Raw genomic sequence first — 19,391 nt, 5'->3', positions numbered from 1 at the left:
GCTCCAAACCAGACCCCCGGGGGATTACATTTCATAGGTAAGGCTGAACAATTGTTTTGGTTTTATTTGGCCATTAGAAAATCCCGTTTTATAACTTTAGCACTCAAGGTCATCTTACAATAATATTAAACAACATTAATTAAATTAAAACAAGAGAATGATAAATCAAAAAGCAATAATTAGCAAACAAACCACGATAACTGTCAGTAACAGTGCTAAATTCATAATTGGTATGCCAGTTTGAAAAGGGCAGTTTTAAAATGTGTTATTGAATCGAGCTGAAGTATATGAGAGGGAAGAGAATTCCCGAGTTGAGTAGCACAACGAGAGACGCTGGAGCTCCCATAGCACAGAGTTTGATGTGTGGTACAGAAAGTACAGCTGCAGATGAGGATCTGAGTGAGTGAAAGGAGTGTCAGTCTGTAGGAGATCATTCGGGTTGCGGAGAGCTTTAAATTTTCAGAGCGGTATTTAGTATTGTATTCTGTAGTTAACAGGGAGCCAGTGCAGTTGAGAGAGAATAGGTGTAGTATGTTCAGTCGATTTAGAACAGCAGGTTATAATCCTGGCAGCAGAATTTTGAATAAGTTGTAAGCGATGGATAAGTTTTTGTGGGATGCCAGATAGAATAGAATTACAGTAATCTATACGTGAGGTGACTCGGGCATTAACCGATAGTTCAGTACTGTGTTGTGTAAGAACAGGACAAAGTCTAGAAATGTTTCGGAGATGGAAGAAGGCAGTCCGAGAAATGTTACTTATATGGGAGGAATTATTTAATAATAATAATTATTAGTATTATTATGTAATAATTGCCATTATTAGTGTATAAATGGATATAAATAATTGCATGTAAACTACACTGCTTTAAACGTTATTGTTTTTTTATCAGAAAACCCGGTTTCCACGTATACCTGTATTAGTTTAAATGGCACTTTTGCCACTCGCAATAGCGCGGACGTGTCTACTGGGCAACACAGTGAATGCGGAGTCTATCTATATATGTCTATGGTGCCGCCTGGCAGCGAGAGCCAGGATTGTGCAGGGACAAATGTGGATGGGGTCATAGGTCAAACCCTTTTCATGTAATTAGTGACTGACAACCCGAAATCAGTGACTTTAGTGTCACCCGTCAATTTAACGAGTACTTAAAATACAATAAATCTAAATGAAATGTCATTTACAAAAAATGTACAGCAAAATCCCACGTAATACATTAAAACGTGTGGCAATAATTGCCACAAATGTCCACTTTACATTCGTTGTTTTATAACTGATGATTTTGTTTGAGACAATATTATTTTCATACAAAACTTGATTTTATCTGTTAGGTACAGTATCACTTTCCAATGGTTTACAGTTAATTACTTATCAACCTATGCTCCGTTATGAAAGATATGGAAGGTCAGGATTAATGAGAGGGAAATAACTGTCATCATGCTGCACAATTTACATTTGTACAGTAAGTGCTTTGTTACTTCTCCACTTGATTATTAATTTCTTTTCTGGAAAGTAATGTTAACCTATGTGTCTTGCAAAAAAAAATATCAAAAGTGCTGATTACTGATCACATGTACTGTATTTTCAATTGGAGTTGTATAAATGAAAATGTATTATGTCACTGATTCACTGTAAAAGCACTGAATAATTGGTGCATAAAATCTGGTTTGTTGCAAAGGGTAAGCTACTGCACATTTCATAGTAAGACGTCTCACTTGATATATGGTGCACTTAGTATATCTTTCTCTCCATAACTATTCATGTGCCTTGTGCCTTACTGTGGTTCTGATTTTTTTATATAGTGGATGTCCTCTTTGTTGTTCTTTTGTTCATGTCCACAGAAAGCACTTTAGTTATCCATGTAATAAAATCAGATAATGACATGAGCTTGTGGGTTCCTAAAACTGTTTTTCTTTTAATTTCATATTAGTTTACATATTTTGCTTTCTTGTTGCTAAAGTAAGTTATTAGTAAACATTTTAGATAAAATGACAGTTTTTGGACTGTATGAATTAGGTTTATCAGAAAAAAGAAGAAATGATGTAGATGGAAGAAAAAAAAGGTTTAAGAAACAAACAATACAATGACCTGTCAGAACAGACAACACAAATAAAGTATCACATTTTTGCACTGAACCTTGGTTTGGATGACTATCTTAAAGAGAAGTTGCCATTGTAACCATTAGCAATCCTTGGACTCAAGCAGTGTACGAGTCCTCATGTCATTTAATATTTTGAAAATCAAACTTTACCAATCTTACAAACTTTATAATTTCTAAGGCAATGGTCATGCTACATGCCAAAGCTATAGGGTAGACTTGTGCATTTGACCCCTGTAATTAATGATATTGTTTAAAAAGATGTATGTGTTTCAGATTAATCAGTGAGTGCAAGAGGTTAAATGGGTAAATGCGCCCACTAGTGCAATGAATGGTTATGTTCATGCTTTATGTCTAATGGTTCCGAGACAAATTATGTCTATTTATTGGACTGAGGAGATTAAAAAAATGGGTGGACGTTTATATATTGGAGCATGAAGATACACCCAGCATTACAGAATCAAATGCATTATGCTAAACTGCTGAGTCAACATATATTTTAATCAAAAGGGGTTATGAAAGAGGTACTTTTTATATGTATCTACTATAAACTGTATTACTAAATGTTGAGGTGGATGTGTCTACTGTGTCTAAATGAAATATGTTAAGATCAAGATGATGCTAGAAGTGTGCAACCTATGGAAATTATCATTACTATAAATGGATTTGTCACAGATACATAAAAAGGTTTACATCTTCACTGCAAATTTATGTTTTCTCTTTACTATAGCTACCATGTAGTGTCTCCTTCACATGCACAAACATTGCCATCTATGTTTTCATTTTCTAAAGTGGATTAATCTCATTTTAGCATTATCAGGCAAAATGCGAGGCAGAAACAAACTCAGCTCAGTGCCAATCAACACTGACTACAGATTCACCAAATCATCCATCCATCCATTTTCTAACCCACTGAATCCGAAGACAGGGTCACGGGGGTCTGCTGGAGCCAATCCCAGCCAACACAGGGCACAAGGCAGGAACCAATCCTGGGCAGGGTGCCAACCCACCGCAGTTCACCAAATCACTAAACCCATATATTGTTTGGGATGTGGGAGAAAATACCCACAAAGAAATGGGGGAACATGGTATTCCACATGTTGCCAGGGCTGGATATGACCCCAATGGAGCCGTGATGGACTGACTACTGCACTGCAATTCACAATGAACACTTTTTGGATTAGTGATGTTTTGCTGAAGGTCATACTCAATATAAGATCTAATTAGTTACAAAAATACGTTAGCCAGCACTATTCCTGAAATTATGGAAATTTCTTTCTAACATTTACAACAATGGGAATGCTACAATTTGATAAGTATACTTTCTGTTTTGTCTGCCTATCTAAGCTAATCTTGAATATTTTGGTTTCTTGGTTTCCAAACAAAAAAATACCAATGCTTATAAGAAGTCCCACACACAAAGCAGAAACTCCACAATAAAGATAAAGGAGTTTTCTGTACAATGACATTCATGCTGACAGTGAAGGGAAAAAAGCCTTTCATGCCATGTATGGTTATTGCCCAAATGAATACCAAAAAGGGAAAGGAAACCATCAAAAATCTTGGTCATAATAAAATATGCTTAAAATAATTAAAGGGATTTATTAAACAAAATAGTAATTTCAATAATAAAGACAAATCAAGAACTACAAAATATAAAAATACCAAATTCAATAATCGAAATGCAAACAAACTCAAAATAAAAAAAAGTTTATAAAAACAAAAAACAATTAACTTGAGATTACCAATTCCAAAAATCAAAAAATATGCCCACAATAATAAAGCCAAAGTTTTAAAAATCCAAATCTGGCCATGGTCAGAACAAGGAGAAGAAAATGCTCAATGCACCAACGTGCAATTGTTATATCTCAAACCTAACCAAATCCAAAAAAGCCTGAATACATCCAGAAAGACCTGAGGTCGATAGACTGCAGGGGAACAGTTAAACTCCTGCCCCAAAATAATAAAGCCTCGAAGGATGTGTCTTAATTTAATATATTATGTATTATTATTATTATTATTATTATGAGACCAATGGTGAAGTTCTAGTCAGACCGTGAACCAATACAGAAATCCAAATATTATGTCATATTAAAACACTATAAAATTCAATTTGCTCGAAAGTATTTTTAGCACTAACTACCACATGACAAAAAGTTATGTTATCAAGAAACTTGGATGAAGTGGATATTGTGCTTCTATCTTGAATAGTCCCATGATTTTGACATCATTTGTTATTGCTTCCAGTGTTGTTGGAATGTAGCTAACAACAAAATGGTGGCATGAAAACATAAACATAAAGATAAAATATTTTCATCATCAAAAATAAAATGTATTTATATAGCACATTTTCATGCAATGTAGTTCAAGGTGCTTTACAAAAAATCAAAGAGAAAGTAACAGGAAATGAAATACAAATAAATAAATATAAGGCGATAATATTAAAGAAAAAAAACTGAATCTAAACAATCTTAAAAAGAGATAAATATCAATTAGAAAAACATCCTTATATACTCATATATATGAGTTCAGTGATAAGGTCAGATGGCTGGGAGGCCAGTAAAAACAAAACAAAAAAAAAAAGACTGCCCAGCCCTCAATGGACATTCTACCTAACATAAATGTTCTTAATTCATTCCTCACTGTTTTCAGGCTTCATGAGATACGATTTGCTGAAGTTCATCCTGTGGACAGGTGGCTGCATGGTGCATTAATCAGGTGGTTGGGGTGGTGGTGGTACAGATCGCCACCACAGAAGAATTAGAAAAGACAGCAGAGAAAAGAGGAGATTAATAAAGATTGCAGACCCTAAAGAATATGATAATTTTATGGGGATAAAATTGTCATATTCTTTCAGCTAAAATGTAGCTATGAAACAGCCAAATTAAAATAATGGGTGTTTAGCAGTTTTGTAAAGTGTTCCACAGTATAAGCTTAGTGAATTTTTGTTGTTAAAGTATTCCAGATTTTAGGTGCATAACAGCAAAGGCCACCTTTATATAATTATAAGCAGACCTCCATTTGAAGATCTATGGTTACAACCTGGGGCCTCATGTATAAACGGTGCGTATGCACAAAAATATTGTGTACTCCTGTTTCCACGCTCAAATCGTGATGTATAAAACCTAAACTTGGTGTAAAGCCACGCACTTTTTCACGCTAGCTCAAACCCTGGCGTATGCAAGTTTTCCGCCTGGTTTTACAAACTGGCAGCACCCAGCGTCAAAGCAGTGCTACTGTTCCAGTGTGGTTTCCTTTTTTTTTTTAGATTCACATCCCTGATGCGGCTTTATCATATACACTGAAATTAACTGCATATTGTTTATTAGTTTAAGGCATCTGATTGTAATGAACCTGTAACAATATAATAGTCCACGGAATGGCCAAACTATTCCAAATTCCCTAGCTGCTTTAGCGTTGTTACTCTCACAGCACCTTCTTCTTCTTTCAGCTGCTCCCGTCAGGGGTTGCCACAGCGGATCATCTTTTTCTATATTACTCTCACTGCACCACTCTGAGTATTTATATCACTGTATCTGAATGTGGAATCACAGCTCTACAGCAGCTGATCGGAAAGAGAATTATCGGGATACAACATCTAGCACGCGCTGCTTCAGCCATGCTGCCTATTTGAACTGCTCTCATACGGCAAATGCTTCAGAGCCTTTCCTGTACTTACCTTGCGGTTCAGAAACAGTTTCATCCCAAGAACTATAAATGCAATCAGTTAGTCCATCAAGTGCTCCTTGTAGAACTGTCTGTACTAATAAGTACAATTACCTCACTGTAAACTTGCGATACAATTATAATATTGCACAACTTGAGCCACTTTATAAAGTGCGTATTTATATATGATGACGATATCATTTTTAAGATGAAATGCTGCAAAATATGTTTATTACATTATATAGGTAAAATGTTAATATCATTTAAATAATCTATATTTTTAATAATTAAACATGTGAGGCCACGGTGTCACAGCGCTAGCAAGGAGCTGGTGCCCAGTTCAGGAATTGTTCCTGCCTCACGCTGTATTCTTGCTGGGGCTGGCGCAACACTGGATGGATAGAATAATTAATTAAACACGTACTATGTAGATATTTCAATGTTCCTTAAACGTTTTGAAGAATGGACGTTCTAAGCTTACAGATGGCTTAACGTCTATTACTGAGCTGATTGTGTGGTGATTGGGTACTTGGAGAAAGAAAAGGAAGGACAGGAATTAGGGGTTAGTTCGATTGAAAGAAATAGTACTGCTGCAATAAATACTTTCATGGAAGGTCCTGCATGGCGCAGCAAGCATCTTGCGTGAGGCAGGAACAATCTTTGGATGGGACACCAGTTCATCACTATCACTGCACCACCGTGTCCCCATGTTTATTAACATGCTTTAATTCCTATCATCATGAAAATGATTTCAAGTATACACCTCGGTATTTAAATTATCCAGAGAACTGTAATATCATGAATGTAATGGATTCCGTGTCCTGTCGGAGGAAGAGAAAGCCCATTTAAGAATCACATAGTGATTCACACACATAGAGCACATAGAACACATATAAAACAAAGCATTTAATGTGCTACTTTAGTTACAATAGAATTTGAGAAACTAGTAAGTTAAACAATTTTAAGATGAATTTTATGATGTTCTAATTTAATGACGAAATAAAGTATATGATTAAAGTGGAAATTTCGAGATTAAAGTTGACATTTGGACATTTTTTTCAACTGTGTCCCTATTTTGTTTTTCTTTTCTCTGTACCCTAATACACTTCCATATGACACTCAGACGGTGGGCTACAACTTGCATTTTCACAGCGAAAAAATTCAAGATAAGTAGTTATTTTCCACTTTTTAAAAATCACTGTTAAATGCGAAACTACTGTTTATTTTAGAATCATTAACCTTAAAATGCCTCAGATAGATGTATGCAGAATATTGTCCACACGTGTTCAAGGGAATTCACAAAAAATTAATAAAAAAAAAATGCAAATCATAACAAAGAGAACTTTAAGTTGTTTGCTAGAAAATCATTTAGAAAAGTCTCAGGGTGTATTCACTTAATATTCATAAACTTGGACCACTGAAAACCTGTAGAGTGGGCTAGTAAACCATTGTGCCGGTGACACCATCTGACGCAACTTTTGGTGACAGGCCCACCCAAATCCTAGCAATGTAAACTCATAATGTTGACTTCATGAAAACAAAATGGTGTCACGGTTAAAATAAATTAATAAACTAGTACCCAATTTCAAGTATTAGAAATTGTGAACTTTTAATCCACAGACTTACTTTGATTTGAATTCCCAGAAACCAAAGTTTAAACTAAAAGAATTGCTCAGAAAAAATAAAATCAAAATGAAACCAGAACAATTTTGACCTTAACTTGTTTTGTGACTTAGTTTTTTCATCTCTCAGTCTCTTTTATAAAAGTATATCTGCCTTTTCTTCAGGATGCATTACACCCTGCGATGGCCACAAGCCATGAAAGTTCAGCAGAGCAATCAAATTAAAAGAAATTTTTAAAGAAGGTTGAACGTTTCTAAGCATGGTGTTAATGTCTGGTGTTAAACAAGACATCACATTTATTAGACTTCTCCTTGACCCTATTTGCTCTAGTTCAGTGATTTTCAACCAGTGTACTGTGGCACAGTGGTGTGCCATAAGAGCTACCCAGGTGTTCTGTGGAAGTAATAGTATAGTGCACTTGGGTCTGAACCTGAGAGGGACAAGCTCAGGAGGTGGATAGGACTACCTGAAGAAGCTGGCATAAAAGCAGCTCCACAATCCTGATTTTGCACAAAGAGCTCTTAGAGCACTTCAGACACATTTTCAGTCTGCTTTCCAGGCAACCATCTGCCCTGGTTGTGTGGTTGCCACCAAGCCTAACAGCACTGGTGGGCAGTGGGCATACAAGCTGCCACTGAGACAAAATAGGGACAGGCAAAGGGGCAAAGCAGTTTGGAAAGTGCTCACTAATTGCTGTGTCTGCAAACTCTGATCTCAGAGCTTCTTTTTCACCGGCTTCATCAGTAGTCCTGCCCCTTCGGACAGTTGAGCAAGTGTATGAGGTAAAATGTGTTTGTGGTTAGTAAGAGCGTGGTGTGCCAAAGGATGATTTTAGTTACAAAAAGTGTGCCACCACTAAAAAATTTTGGGAAACACTGCTCTAGTTGAATGGTGCCAGTCATCTAAACTGTTTGATGCTTTATTTTACAAAGATTCCACCTTTCAAAACATGTGGAGTGGAGCTAACAAGAGAAAGCAAACATTGAACAGAACTTTAGTTAGGACTAAAACCTAACATTTTACTTGTGTTAAATCCATGCACATCAGCTTTTTGTCAAGGATCAGCCAATGTGCAGCATCTGCAGTGCAGCACACAAGAAGAAGAACAAAGCAGCTGGAAAAGCAACAGAGACAGATAATAGATAGTGCAGGATCTTTACAGCCAGAGGTTTTATGTCTATGAGTGTGCTACACTACTTTACTTACAATTCAAAAAGGAATGTTATGTGAGCATGAGGTGTGGTGGTGGGTTGGTGCAAGTATGGTTAGCATACAACTACGAAGAAATTTTCTTTAATTTTTTTGACATTAAGGAAATTGTGAAATTTTTTAATTTCAAATACACTGGTTTAGAAAACGAGTAAAGGTATTATAGGGTGAGGGGGCAGCTGAAATTAAATGGCACGATGGTGGCTTTGCCACTAGAATCCTTTCACCAACATATCCTGGAATCTTATTTATTTATTTTCAGATTGTATTGATTTTATTGTAATCATTACATACAAATAGATCAATTTTTTACAATAATAGATAGTGCAGGATCTTTACAGCCAGAGGTTTTATGTCTATGAGTGTGCTACACTACTTTACTTACAATTCAAAAAGGAATGTTATGTGAGCATGAGGTGTGGTGGTGGGTTGGTGCAAGTATGGTTAGCATACAACTAATTGTGATGGGCCAGTCTGGATAATAGTCCTTGGGTAATTTTTGATTCCAGTCCATACCTACCTACATCAATTTATACTAGCACAAAGTCATAGACAGTATAAGCAAGCACCTATGGCGGCAAATACTTCCATAATCTACACAACATGCTACCATCTACCCAGTTTCATGATCTCATCCTAATGCTGCTGCAGCTGGGCACCTCTTTCATTTGATTGCATTCCTTCTCCCACTACTACTGCTGTCTGTTAGCCAGAATGGAACCCCTGACTATGGAGTGATGGCTCTCAGTGAATATCTTCCTAAACTCTTTGACTTTACAGGTCAGTGGAATGAAATCTGACAAGACACACACATGCATATGGAATAATAGCCCAGCAAAATGATATCCATTGCAAAACCTATCATTTTTCCTGATTTACAACTGAATAAATAAACTAATAAATAAATAATCTGCATTGCAAAAGCTTACTTCATTCCCTGTCACTACACAGTCAATGGAAGCACCTAGGGATTTAAAACTTTTTATTTTATTTTATTTATTTTATTTGAAAAAATGAACATTCCATACAACCATGTCAAACTTAGCAATCCATTCAACCCCTGCCCAAGGCAAAAAGTGGGACACAACAACATGAACAAATCTTTAAAAACAACAAAGAAAAGAAAATTTCCTTTTCCCTGATATAAATGCTTATTCTAAGATTTGATTAATTGGATCTTGCCATATTTTAAAAAAGATCTGGACAGATCCTCTAAGTGTGAATTATATTTTTTCCAATTTCAAATAGTATAGAACATCAGTTACCCACTGATTTATAACAGGTGGGTTTGGAGTCTTCCAGTTGAGCAAGATAAATCTGTGTACTAATAATGTGGTGTAGGTGATTACAATCAGTTTGTGCTTCTGTATGTTAAGCCCATCCAGGAGTTCACCAAATACCACCCTTAATGATATAGGAGGGATTGTGACACGAAGGCTCTCTGAAGGGCATTCAAAGATTTTTATCCAGATTGATGTTAATTTGGTTCACATCCAAAACATGTGGCTCAGTGAGGCTGGAGCTAAACTGCAACATTCACAGGCTGCAGGCCCGGTTCTGCCGGACATACAAAAGGTGCATGCACGAAGGCAGCTGAACATAGAACAAAACGCAGGCTCGGTGCAGGGCTCGTCTTTTCCCATAGAATGTTGGTAACTTGCTTCAAAGAAAAACGGGCAAGTCATAACACGTGAATTGTGGCAGCCCAAGTACGCAGCACATCAATCAAAAGTTTTTGTAGTGTTAATCGGAATTTTACTGATAAATTAATTAAACTTGTCGCCGATTTGTTAAATGTGTAAGTCAAGTGTTCTTCTACCTACGAAGAAATTTTCTTTAATTTTTTTGACATTAAGGAAATTGCGAAAATTTTTAATTTCAAATACACTGGTTTAGAAAACGAGTAAAGGTATTATAGGGTGAGGGGGCAGCTGAAATTAAATGGCACGATGGTGACTTTGCCACTAGAATCCTTTCACCAACATATCCTGGAATCTTATTTATTTATTTTCAGATTGTATTGATTTTATTGTAATCATTACATACAAATAGATCAATTTTTTTTACAAAAAATAGGATTGAAAACAAATCAACCCCCACCCTTGAGAAAGAGAGCATGGCCAACAGAGTAAAACTTAAAGCTTGTAAACATACATAAATTGATGAGTTTAATAGGCGAATAAAGATGAATGGAGAAGTAGAAGAAATGCGAGGAGAATTACTTTCTCAGTGCTTATTCTAAAATATTATTGATTAGATCCTGCCAGGTTTTGAAAAAGTTCTGCACAGATCCTGTAACTGAGAATTTGATTTTTTCCAATTTCAAATAGTATAAAACATCGGTTACCCACTGACTTAAAAGAGGAGAGTTAGGATTCTTCCAGTTTAGCAAAATAAGTCTGCGTACCAATAGTGTAGTGAAGACAATCACAGTTTGTTTGTCCTTCTCCACTTTAAGCCCACCTGGAAGAACACCAAACACAGCTGTTAATGAGTTAGGAGGGATTGTGACACCAAGGCTGTCTGAAAGGCACTTAAATATTTTTGTCCAGAATGATGTTAATTTGAGGCCGGCCCAAAACATGTGACCCAGTGAGGCTGGGACTTGATTGTAGCATTCGCAGGTTGGATCTTGCCCTGGAAACATTTTGGACAGTTTTAAGACAGACAGATGTGCTCAATATATAATTTTGAGTTGAATAATTGTATGCTTTGCGCATATGGAGCTCAAGTGGATTCTTTGCATTGCTACCTTCCACTCCTTTTCTGATATGTTGAGTGAGAGATCCTTTCCCCATTGTACTCTTGGAGCTTTGCAAGGGAGGGACTGTTCAATAATTTTATATATTGCAGAGATGCTGTCTGAGTCCTCAAAACTGAGCAATATTTTTTCCAGCATAGAGGAAGGTGCGAGATGAGGAAAATCAGGCAGGTTCTGTTTAACAAAGTTTCTAATTTGAAGATAGTGAAAGAAATGTGTTGCTGGAAAGTTACATTTGGAATGTAATTGTTCATAGGATGCAAAGATGTTGTCTATATAAAGATCACTAAGTAATTTAATCCCAAATCTTTTCCAGATATTAAAAACTGCATACTGTATGTTTGCGAGGGCTGAAAAAGGTGGTTCTCATGCAGAGGTGCCACATATAAAAGCTTCTCCATCTTAAAATGCATTCTACATTGGTTCCATATTCTGAGTGAGTGAAGCACAATTGGGTTATTAGTATATTGGTGATAACTTGCATTTATTGGGGCACAAAGCAGGGAATATAAAGAAGTACTGCAGGATTTTATTTCTATTGCAGACCAAGCCTGTGTATGTTCATCTATTTGTGTCCAGGTTTTTATAGCTTGTATGTTTGCTGCCCAGTAATAAAACTGAAAGTTAGGTAGAGCCATGCCACCTTCTGCCTTAGGTCTTTGTAGGGTTGCTCTTTGGATAAGTGGATGTTTTGAGTTCCAAATAAATGAGGTTATGGTTGAATCTAATTGCTTAAAAAATGCTTTATTTATGTATATTGGAATGTTTTGAAATAAAAAGAGAAGCTTAGGAAGGATATTCATCTTAACAACATTAATTCTTCCAGCTAGAGTGAGATGAAGGGTTGACCATCTATGCAAGTCTTGCTTAATTTTTTCCATACAGATGGTGAAATTTTGTTGATAAAGAGCTTTATGTTTACTTGTGATATTTACCCCTAGGTATTTAAACTGATCTGCAATGATAAAATAGAAGGTGTCCAATCTAATATTGTATGCTTGAGAATTCACTGGAAAGAGCACAATTTTATTCAAATTAATTCTGAGACCAGAGATCTTTTGAAATTCTTTAAGTGCTGTTAAGACTGCAGGCACAGAATTTTGTGGGTCTGATATATACAGTACCATATCATCTGCATATAGAGAAATTTTCTGTTCAGTCCTTCTCTGATAATCCCCTTTATCTGATAAGCATTTCGACAGTGAACTGCCAGTGGTTCAATGGTGATTGCAAATAGCAGTGGTGACAAGGGGCATCCTTGTCTGGTACCATGTTCTAGTTTAAAGTAGTCTGAACAAATGTTGTTGATACAAACTGAAGCTTCTGGATTGGTATACAGTAGTTTGATCTATGCACAAATGTTCGGGCCAAACCCAAATTTCTCTAATGTAGTGAAAAGGTAGTTTCATTCAATCATGTCAAATGCCTTTTCTACATCCAACAATAATAATATCTCTGGGGTGTTTGACTTTGGTGGTGAATATATTACATTAAACAGGTGTCGAAGATTGGAAGCTAAGTGTCGGCCTTTAATAAATCCAGTTTGATCTTGTGATATTACCGAAGGAAGCACTTCCTCCATCCTTCTAGCTATGATTTTTGAGAGTATCTTAACATCATTATTCAGAAGTGAAATTGGTCTGTATGATGCACATTGTAATAAGTCCTTATTTTGTTTAGGAAAGACGGTGATTAATGCTTGGCGAAAAGTTTGAGGTAGAATTTGATTGTTTCTGGCTTCTGTAAATGTTGCTAATAAGAGGGGAGCTAGCTGAATGGAGAATTTCTTATAAAATTCTACAGGGTAGCCATCAGGGCCTGCTGCTTTCCCACTTGAAGTGACTTTATAGCGTCTAGTAATTCTGATAGCGCCAGAGGTTTATCCAGTTCCTCTGCACTAAAAGTATCTATTTGTGATATCTGTAATACATCCAGTAATGCATTAGATTGTGTGTTGTCTTCTTTAAACTCAGTAGAATATAAGGAATTATAGTAGTCTCTAAATGTGTGCATTATATTTTTATGGTCAATGATTTTATCTCCGTTCGTGTTGGTGATTGCTGGGATTGCATTGCAAACTTCTTGCTTATGGATTGTTGAGCTAAGAGCTTATTAGCTTTCTCTCCGTGTTCATAGTAATGATGTCTTGATTTTAAAATGAGTTGTTCAGTTTTTATGGTTGTTAGGAGGTTGAGTTCTGAATGCAGAGCCTGCCTTTTCCTGTGAAGAGCCTCACTTGGACACATGGCATGTTCATCTATTCTAGTAATTTCGCTTCATAACTCTAATACCTTCTTGGTTTCTAATTTATTTCTGTGGGACGCCAAAGAGGAAGGCCTAAGCGAAGGTTTATGGATGTGGTGAGAGAGGACATGCAGGTGATGGTTGTAACAGAACAAAATGCAGAAGACAGAAAGATATGGAAGAAGATGATCCGCTGTGGCAACCCCTAACGGGAGCACCCGAAAGAAGAAGAAGATTTGACATATTGCTTAGAAAAGACAATTAGCTATATAAACCATGTATATATTAAATTGACTAACTTCTTATGACTGTGTTCCTGCACTAAAGATTGGATTCCCACTGATTATAAAATCAATATCTTCCCTTTTTTGATGCTAATATTTAATGGCAGGCTGTTAACAAAAAAAATTGATTCCTTCAGTGATGGATTATTCATGCATAAAACGTTAAATCTACAACATGCTATTTATTAAGAAGTGAAAAACAATTCTGACCATGTAATGTGTTGCTAAAATATATTTTTATCAATTATGAACACCCATAAAAGGAGAAGGTATACCTTGAATCTATTGACAGCTGGAATAGCTCAAAAAGACTCCAAAGTTTAAAAGGATGATCGGTTATCTTAATTTAAATGCAGACGGGAGAACACAAGGAATAAATTAAATAAACCCTAAAGAAGCCCTGCTGCCCCATTGAACCTGCCTTACCAAGTTGTTGACCTCTGTATCTGGTGAAGAAGCTCACCTCTCACCTGCTTGCATTTTTAGGACATTGAACAAGCTCATCTAAAACACAAAAATATTTTTCTGAATTTGCTTAACTTTGTTATGTCAACAATTTCCAGAAGCCCGAGTTGTATAAGTTGTAAATAAGTGTTTAGTATTGTCAACCTTAAATGACTCACACTCAGTCAACATAATGTGGTCAAGTTAGATTAAATACATTTTCTTACATTCAACAAACCGAACTATGTTACACAACTACAACATTCCAATATCATTTTACTTTACGGAATTTAATAACTTCTATATATATATACTGTATTTTAGTAGTATAAACTAAATGGACTTACATAAAAGATACATTAGAACATTTTATCTTTACTTAGCTGTAGATAGCATTACTTATGAATTACATCGTGTGTAATACATTTTCAGACTACAGTTGTGCTTGAAAGTTTGTGAACCCCTTAAAATTTTCTATATTTCTGCATAAATATGACCTAAAACATTATCAGATTTTCACTCAAATCCTAAAAGTAGATAATGAGAAACCAGTTAAACAAATGAGACAAAAATATTATACTTGGTCATTTATTTATTGAGGAAAATGATCGAATATTATATATTTGTGAGTGGCAAAAGTATGTGAACCTCTAGGTTTAGCAGTTATTTTGAAAGTGAAATTCGAGTCAGGTGTTTTCAATCAATGGGATGACAATCAGGTGTGAGTTGGCACCCTGTGTTATTTAACGAACAGGGATCTATCAAAGTCTGCTCTTCACAACACATGTTTGTGGAAGTGTATCATGGCACGAACAAAGGAGATTTCTGAGAACCTCAGAAATAGAGTTGTTGATGCTCATCTGGCTGGAAAAGGTTACAAAACCATCTGTAAAGAGTTTGGACTCCACCAATCCACAGTCAGACAGATTGTGTACAAATGGAGGAAATTCAAGACCATTGTTACCCTCCCCAGAAGTGGTCGACCAACAAAGATCACTTCAAGAGCAAGGAGTGTAATAGTCGGCGAGGTCACAAAGGACCCCAGGGTAACTTCTAAGTAACTGAAGGCCTCTCTCACATTGTCTAATGTTCATGCTCATGAGTCCACCATCAGGAGAACACTGAACAACAATGGTGTGCATGGCATGGTTGCAAGGAGAAAGCCACTGGTCTCCAAAAAAAATTGCTGCTCGTCTGCAGTTTGCTGAAGATCATGTGGACAAACCAGAATGCTATTGGAATAATGTTTTGAGGACATAAGAGACCAAAATAGAACTTTTTGGTTTAAATGAAAAGCCTTATGTTTGGAGAAAGGAAAACACTGCATTCCAGCATAAGAACCTTGTCCCATCTGTGAAACGTGGTGGTAGTATCATGGTTTGGGCCTGTTTTGCTGCATCTGGGCCAGGACGGCTTGCCTTCCCTGATGGAACAATGAATTCTGAATTATATCAGAGAATTCTAAAGGAAAATGTCAGGACATCTGTCCATGAACTGAATCTCAAGAGAAGGTGGGTCATGCAGCAAGACAATGCATACAAGCACACAAGTCGTTCTACCAAAGAATGGTCAAAGAAGAATAAAGTTAATGTTTAAGAATGGCCAAGTCAGTCCTGACCTTAATCCAATCGAAATGTTGTGGAAGGACCTGAAGCGAGCAGTTAATGTGAGGAAACCCACCAACATCCCAGAGCTGAAGCTGTCCTGTACGGAGGAATGGGCTAAAATTCCTCCAAGCCGGTGTGCAGGAATGATCCAAAGTTACCGGAAACGTTTAGTTGCAGTTATTGTTGCTGAGAGGGGTCACACCAGATACTAAAAGCAAAGGTTCACATACTTTTTCCACTCACAAATATGTAATATTCGATCATTTTCCTTAATAAATAAATGACCAAGTATAATATTTTTGTCTCATTTGTTTAACTGGTTTCTCTTTATCTAATTTTAGGACTTGAGTGAAATTCTGATGATGTTTAAGGTATTTATGCAGAAATATAGAAAATTCTAAAGGGTTCACAAACTTTCAAGCACAACTGTATATCAATACTGTTCAGTTTATTAAGTGTTTAGAAATTCATTTATTACTGCATAAGGTATTCAAATTATATTTTTGTTGATTGCATTTTTCATGTAATGTTAACAATAATTAAATTGCTGTTTTTGGAAATTAAGAAAAAGATGGTTTTCTGATGTAGGGTAAGTGACGTTTATCAAAATTGTATCATAAATCGGTTTCCATAACTCCACAAACCCACAGCATTAAGAAAAGAAAATTACTAAAAGTCTTTAACTTTCTTTCTAGCTGCACAAAGGTGTGCGAATCCCTTGGAATGTGTTGTCAACAAAAGGAGAAAAATATCACAGTTTGTGCAAGTATGGGATAGGTACGCACATAAGTTGATTATTTTAAGTTAAATCAATCTAATTTAGCTGTGTATAAGTGGGAATACCATGTTTTGAGAATTAAAAAGAATATTAATTTCGAGTAAGATTAACATACAGAAAATTGAGTAACACCAACAGTCCTTGTGACACATTATTCTTCTGTTAAAAAAAAAATCAAATTCTTTATTTTAACATAAATTAATTGTGTTAGTGTGGCACCTAATAAATTTAAATCAATTTAACTAGAAAAAGGTATGTGATGCCAGAAAACATAAATATTTTAAGTTAAAGTAATTTAAATCAGACATACAGTATACGTTGAACATCCCCAACAGTTTATTTATTTGAGTGAAACTTCATTATTCTAGCTGAGTATACAGCAACACATGACTGTACATTATTTACACAACAGTAATTTGAATTGCATGCTCTACGTGAAGAGCTGGCAACTGCGGAAGAAACCAAATAACCCAAACATATTTTGCATTCACTAATAAAACTCAAATAAAGGAAAACCCAGTGATAACAAAAATTGGGAAAGACATGATCATCACCACACTTCATTCCTTCCTCAGAAGTTATCAAAAAACATCAGGGGCTTTTAAATACAGAATGCAAGTTTTTTTAACCTTTGTGGTATCCTTAGTTTGCTTGTACTGACATTGTCCTTGCTAAATTCAAATGCATGGTATGGTGGTGAATTTTGTGGACTTTTACATTCAGTGCTACAGTTGCTGACATTCACAAGCTATGCTCTAAATGTCCAATGCTGCAGCCACCACTTAGGTGTTCTATAGATATATAAGTAATAATATTATGGCCATTAACATTAACTCTGTTTAGCATCCTAACTATGAATAATTAGTGTCACACACATGTGCTTTGGAGGCAGCCAACAAGCCCTAAGATAAGTGATCTACCATGAGATGAAGGGTTGATTTTGGATACTAACGCCTCTCTCTCTCTCTTTCAAAAGAGCCAAAGAAGAAAAATAACAATCCCACGTACTTACCTTCAGTACTTCTGGTTTCACAAAATGGCCACTCCACAACAATTCTGCTTCCCACTCCCATGGATGACGTCACTTCTGGTCCTACCGTGATGACGTCACTTCTGGCTCCCCACCGATGACATCACTTCCAGTTCCACAATGATGACATCACTTCTGCCTTTCTGTATTGATATAATTTCTTGCCAAATCACTTCCTATCACCATTTTTGTATATAAATCCTCCTTTCAACACTGTATTCTGTCAGATGCTTTGGTTTTTGATCATATTTCTTTCAGATCTTCATCATATCTAACAGACATTATGCAGGGCAATTTTATCAACTTTTTTTGAAGTTTTCTGAATGAAATTATTTATTACACTAGCTACAATAACAAAAATGGCACCACAAATGACAAAGCATGAGGCAATTACGACAGATGCCCAGAATGCTTTAACAACAGACACATTTATGACATACAATAAATCACTAGTATTTTACACATTCAATATTATGATTTATTATTTCTCTGCATTACTTTGCTCAGATAAACACAAGCTGTATCTATCCTCTTGCACACTGAATGGCCTGGTACCAGACCAAGTGAGCGTTTAAAAAAATTTTTGCCATATCATAGACTTGAACTATGCCACTCACCGACCCAATCAAAACCTCATTTACAAGTGATGTGTGTTGACTTCACCCTTCTAGTAATCAAATTATTACAATATTTATGATTAACTGTTATTTTGGTATGAAATCATATGTGTGGTGTTTCATAAATTGTCACAAAAAATAATAAAAAAATTGTACTAATTATTCTGTATAAGGAATACCCAATGTTTATGCTTAAGTCAAAAAGTTCCAACCAGTAGATTTCAACCAATGTGATGAACCCTTCCACTGACTGAGCAAATGAGAGCTATAGGCTGAAAACCAGAAACAGAATTACACCGCTCTTCTGATTTTTCATGTGCTCTTGAAAATTACTTCACAAAACAAAAGCAAATAGTGACACCTCATTACCTACAGTAGATTCTCCTGATCAAAACAAGTCCAAGCACATCATTGTATGATGCATTAATCATGAGGTATTCTCTAAATAAGAGGAGTCACAAGGAAACCTTTGGAAACGGGTCATTGGCTCTGGCTCAATAAGTCACACACTTACAAAATTTATACCATTGGATGCAACGACTGTGATGTCTCCAACGATATGTAGATGTCCATATAGGGACATAATGAGACACAGCTTAGGGTGTGTGGAATAAAAAATACACTATTTGAAGTAGGAGCTTTCTTCTTCTTTTGGCTGCTCCTGTTTGGGATTGCCATAACAGATCATCTTTTTCCATATCTTCCTGTCCTGTGCATGTTGTTTTGTCACACCCACCACCTGCATGTCACCACATCCATAAACCTTCGCTTAGGCCTTCCTCTTTTTCCTCTTACCTGGCAGCTCTATCCTTAGCATCCTTCTCTCAATATACTCAGCATCTCTCCTCTGCACATGTCCAAATCAATGCAATCTCGCCTCTCTGACTTTGTCTGACCCTCTAATGTCCTCTTTTCTAATCCGTTCCATCCTTGTCACACCCAATGCAAATTTTAACATATTTAACTCTGCCACCTCCAGCTCTGTCTCCTGTGTTTATGTTAGGGCACTGTCTCCAGCCCATATAACACA

At 36.1% G+C, this 19,391-nt stretch overlaps 1 long non-coding RNA gene across 1 annotated transcript; it reads left to right on the top strand.

The window, feature by feature from the left end:
• Window positions 1–3: 3 nt before the first annotated feature.
• Window positions 4–18,385, top strand: LOC120534959. The gene is made up of 3 exons (XR_005634821.1): window positions 4–37; window positions 16,632–16,713; window positions 17,691–18,385. It is a non-coding gene; the product is annotated as an uncharacterized LOC120534959 (long non-coding RNA).
• The last annotated feature ends 1,006 nt before the right edge of the window (window positions 18,386–19,391 follow it).

The sequence above is a fragment of the Polypterus senegalus genome, chromosome 9, assembly GCF_016835505.1.
Source record: "Polypterus senegalus isolate Bchr_013 chromosome 9, ASM1683550v1, whole genome shotgun sequence".
In the NCBI taxonomy this organism is placed as follows: domain Eukaryota; kingdom Metazoa; phylum Chordata; class Cladistia; order Polypteriformes; family Polypteridae; genus Polypterus; species Polypterus senegalus.
The sequence above is the reverse complement of the archived record's forward strand: the minus strand, read 5'-3'. Positions and strand labels throughout refer to the sequence as shown.